The 5,285-nt window shown below is 35.2% G+C and overlaps 1 long non-coding RNA gene across 1 annotated transcript; it reads left to right on the top strand.

Moving 5' to 3' along the window:
- Positions 1-388: 388 nt before the first annotated feature.
- LOC113333698 lies at positions 389-3,337 on the top strand. Its single transcript, XR_003352205.1, has 2 exons — positions 389-836; positions 1,065-3,337. It is a non-coding gene; the product is annotated as an uncharacterized LOC113333698 (long non-coding RNA).
- The last annotated feature ends 1,948 nt before the right edge of the window (positions 3,338-5,285 follow it).

Raw genomic sequence — 5,285 nt, 5'->3', positions numbered from 1 at the left:
CTTATGGTTTGAAATCTTCAAGTGCAGGTTTAATTTTACATGCTACGATTTAAAGAAAAATGTATCTTTAATTTCTAATGAAGTGTTACATCTCTTCTATTTCATAATGGTTCTCTAAGAACGTGTCTCGCGCCTCAACCTAGATTCCTTGTTGTATTTTTCCACCGGCCTAGGTTGTTTCCATGTATCGTTCCAAGAGAGGAATCTCCCCTTCAGAATGAACAGCCAAACTCTCCCCATTTATCTTGCTTTTAAGGCATGTTCTGTCAGTTCAATCTTCTATTTTCCACTAGTACGGAACTATTCATTAAACTCACAGTAAAATGAAGTATTCAATTATGCCTCCAACTCATACAACACCACATTTTGAAGTCAACCAAAGCTTTAAGAATACAATCAACTGAATGTTAAAGAAACAAAGATATTAGGAATAGGAACATAAGGTCCAGTCAAGTCAATAACTAAGTCTGTGCTAGTCTTATAAATACACCTCAGCCGTGTCTGTAATGAACATCTGATGATAACCTTGTAAGAATATCTATCTTATATCAATTCAAGAGATTTTACATGGTATCAGTCGAGTAAGAAAAAAATCCTAAAACTTTTTGTTCGATCCTAACCTAATTTATTCAGTCACACTTTCAAATCTTAAACAACATCAATCTTCATATCTTTAACTTCTTCAATCTTCAAAATTTCTTCAATTAAACTTCAAAACCCTATATGTTCTTGAATAATCTCAATTCTTTGTTTCTGAAAATTTATTCAATTAAATCGTTACCGGTGAAGAACAACAACATAAATTTTGTCTTCCGCTGCTGAAGGAGCTACATCTGGTAATTCTTCTGATTTTTTGTTTAACCAACTTTCCTAGTTATTTACAATTTGGGATTTTTTAGAGTTTCTGATTATTGGGTTTTCATGTTTATAGTCATGTTGTTCTTTATAAAGATTTTTAGGGTTTTTGAATTTAAATCTTGTCAGTTCGTGATTCTTTCAAGATTGGTTACTGCATTCAATTTACAATTTGGGATAAAATTTTTTTCTTTGATTTGAAATTCCAGGGCAAAATTCAAGCTAGGATTTTATCTCATAATTTCCATCATCATCATCAGCACTTACTATCTTTTACAGTATTCTTTGCTCCTCCTGCGTTTGTCAATTTAGGACAACCTAGTTTGAATCTATTACAATATCATATCTCACCATTGAAGTTCTCGATTCAAACCCTAAAATCACTTCCTTATGGTACTAGAATTCCTACTTTGTTCCCAAATCAGAGTTTGTTGGTTTTTAGTTTTGAGAATGGAGGCAAAATTTCATTAAGTAGTGTTAGAATTAAGGAATATGTTATTATAGATTTTGGATCTTTGTTTTGATCCATCTTATCAAACTACTCATGGATGATTACTCTATTCTGCCAATGATTATTCCGAATTTGATACTGAAACTGCTAATGCTTCCAAGTTCATCTTATCAAGAGGTTATTTTATAATGTTTACTTCTTTTGATCTTCAATTAAGCGGATTAGTGAAAGTAATAACAGATGTGTCGATTTTTTTGCTGATACCGATTTTGAGTCTTGGATCTGTATTTCATTGCCATTTTCTTCCTTGTAAACTTCCTGTGAAAGATTTTTGAGGTCCTGCAACAACTGCAACAACAATTATTCATTTATATATTGTAACATCGAAAAGCATTACTTTTGCAACAACAACAAATTGAAGACCAGTTTACTATAACAACAACAACAGTGTCAACTGATGCCATAATAGAAGCAACATCATCATCAATGCAACAGCAATAACAGCTTCCGGGTATATCAACATTCATATGGGTAATAACTTCTTAAAATAATTTCCCCATTTATTCATTTTTACTTCTTTTGTATGTCTTTCACATACGGAGTAATAATTTTTCAATATCTAAGTGGTCCTAAAAACATTTCAATAACCAGTTATATGACTTGTTACTTCAAAACAAGTCATATCAATACCTTCACAGATCTGGTCTTATAAACACCAGTTTCTAAATATCAATTTGAGTTTCTTAACCAACAGAGAACACCAACAACATTTTGAGTCTCTTAACCAACAGAGAACACCAAAAACAACTTGAGTCTCTTATCCAACAGAGAACACCGAAACGAATAGTGGAAGATGCTATATTTGTTGTTTTCCACCTTGTGTTGCTGCTTATTCTAGTGGTGTTGTTCATACTTCTAATACTTCTACTGGTGCTTCAACAAATGGTGTTGTTACTTCATGAAATTATGCATTCAAAACTAACCTCAATAGCTTGTTATTCCTGCATTTTGCTGCTGGCAACATCTTTTGAGCTTAGTGCTAGTTTATCGTTACTTTTGTTGTTACTTAATCATTAGCCGTTGACAATATTGCTTCTACTTCAACATCTTCTTCTGTTACTAGTACTTCTCATGCAGTTTCTGTTTGTGCACATAGTTCTCTCCTTGCCATGCCTTTGCTCCTTCTATAAAATTTGTCAGAGTTATTATTTTTTTGTTGCTGCCAACATTGCTTTATGCTGCAATATTAAGTACTGGTGCTGTTACTTCATCAAATTGTGTATAAGTGATGCTGCAATTAAGGCAATTTGTGTTTCTGCAACTATTGGTGTCCCTTGGTGCAACAGCTGGTGCTACTTCTTCACCTTTGGTTTCTGTTTAGGGATAATCTAGTTGCTGATGTTTCTGCAATAACGCTGCAGTTTACTTTGGTCTTGTTTGTGTATGAATGATCCTGCAATTACTGCTATATGTATTTCTGCTTCACATTCATACTTCTGCTGTGTTAGTTCTTCTGATGCTGTAACTTCTTCATCTGTTGCTACTAATCCTTCATCAACTGTTGGTTGTTCTATTCTGCTGTACATTTGGTGTTATGAAGACTTGGCTCGCTGACAAGACTGCTTACTTCTAGCTGCTGACAGTGCTACTTCATGCCACTACTACTACTGCTGAGAGTTGCTTATGCAGATTATTTTGGCTATGTCTTACCTTTCTTGTTAGTACAGTATAGTTTGTTACTTTTTCTTTCTTCTTTGTGTCACATTGGCTTGAGTATGTGTAGTTTCCACATCCTGGCTCTTGTTTGTGTAACTGTGTTGGTCTTCTATTTTTCCTGTTCAAACTTTACAGTTTCTGTTTGTAAAGTTTGAGGGGGGTGTATTAGGAATAGGAACATAAGGTTCAGTCAAGTCAATAGACTAAGTCTGTGCTAGTCTTATAAATACACCTCAGCTGTGTCTGTAATAAACATCTGATGATAACCTTGTAAGAATATCTATCTTATAACCTTGTGAGATTTTACAAAAGAAACGTTTTGCTTAAATTACACACAAGCCACAACACACAAAAACAAACTATAATTATGGCTTTTTTAGTTATAACTCTACATATATAACTTCGTTGCACTTGCCTGCGGACGCCAAAACATATGTCCTTGCAACAGATTCAAAATATAGGAAATGCAAATATTTTTGGTGTTGAACAAAATTATTACGCAGTACGTACGATGAGGGGCGTAAGAATAAGTGCTATATTACCTCCTTGTAAATTTGTTCAAGCTTCTTACTTACGCCATCCTTAACCTACTGACCATTTGGTTTTTTGGTTTGTTGCAAGTGTTAGTGTGGCAGGTTAGCATACCTGCACCAAGTGATAAAACAAAGCAGCAGTCAACTTGCACTTAATTTTCTATAGATAAATGTCGAACAATTATGAGTGTTCGAGATATATCAAGTACCAGTAAGATAAGTGTTGCTGAGTGCTGATAGCAGGTTGTCAAATCAGTAAAATATAAATTTGTGCAGAGTAAATTCCATTGAGGTTGCAGGCAAAGGATTAACCTCTGGAGATTTTGATATTCCGTAACTTTGTTTAAGAGTGATGGGAAGTTTTTTTCTTAAGATAGTTATGGGCAATATTCTATTTTCCCTTTAGGTAGTTACGATAGTTGGTTCTTAGTTTGATCGAAACTGTTTTAGAAAAGTTTTCCGGTTGAAAGCTAGACGTGTCGAAAAGAAAAGAAGGGCCACATATTTGGAGTATGTGGCCCGACCACATCATAGCCGGGATGGAAAGAGAGCATGTCCGGTCAAGGTTTTGGAGCTCAACCGGGTTTTTCTAATCCCGTACATGCGAGCGAGAGGAAGAAGTCCTCTCCGGACTTGAAACTTGTCGGGTATAAAGGGAGCTTTTACTCTTTCCTATTTTGAAAAAACAACAGAACCAAATCCATCATCGTGTACGCCAACCACCAACAACAAGGTAAATTCCTCTCATTTTCATTTTTTTTTTCATTTTTTTTTTTGCTCGTCCTTTTCCTTCTTATATAGCAAAAGGAGTTCGACGTAGGTACTCTTCTTCTCTGTGCGTTTATTATTAAGGTACAAACCCTAGTTGTATCTTAGTTGTGAGTGTAATATTCACGAGTAGTTAACCGAACTTGAAAATTTAGCTCGGTATGAATGACTTTCTTTGTTAGCAGCGGTAGAGCGAGTATCAACAACAACAAAGCAATCTCCAATAGTTAGGATTAATAACAAGATGAACAAGGAGAACTCGAGGTATGTACTCTTTTCCTTTTTTTTTTTTGCATGGGTGTAAAACCCTAGTTTTGTCGTGGCCGTGGTATGATGCCCACGGTTGCTCTTTTTTTTTTCCCATGAATTTTGATATTCACAATTTTGTTAGTAAGTAAGCTCCATGTTTCTTCGACCATGTAGCTTCGATCATTGGTAACAATTACAAATTTTGACTAGGACTTGCATGCAAAAATATGTAAATAAGTAATAACTCTTTTCCGTTTCGTACATGTAGCTACCCAGAAGTAAATAGGAGCGTAAGAAATTTTTGTTTGGATAAGATGTCACCTGGAGATATTTTCACCGTAAGTAAGGGAGTATTAATGATTCCAAAGACATGCCGAATATAGATGATGACTTCTTTGAAGTGCCCTACACAAAATCTAGGACGGTCATGTGACTTTCCTTTCTGATTCAAAGGATGTAGAAGTCGTACCATCTATCTCTCTCTAACGTGTAATTAGGTTCCGTCTCCAGAAGAATGAGTATCCAGCTTCTCCAGTGGATTTCAAAAGTTTCCAAACTCCATTACGCTCTTGGGATGGATGAATGAGGTATATGTTCAACAATGATCATCTCAGGGACAATCTGGATAAGCACAGCTGTTAAGGCGTCTGCGACTGAATGAAATATCAAACCAGAAACAGAAGCAAAGACGTTTGGATGAAACAAAGACGGAT

The sequence above is a fragment of the Papaver somniferum genome, unplaced genomic scaffold (assembly GCF_003573695.1).
Source record: "Papaver somniferum cultivar HN1 unplaced genomic scaffold, ASM357369v1 unplaced-scaffold_133, whole genome shotgun sequence".
In the NCBI taxonomy this organism is placed as follows: domain Eukaryota; kingdom Viridiplantae; phylum Streptophyta; class Magnoliopsida; order Ranunculales; family Papaveraceae; genus Papaver; species Papaver somniferum.
Note: the sequence above shows the minus strand (reverse complement) of the source record. Positions and strands in the feature narration are given on the sequence as shown.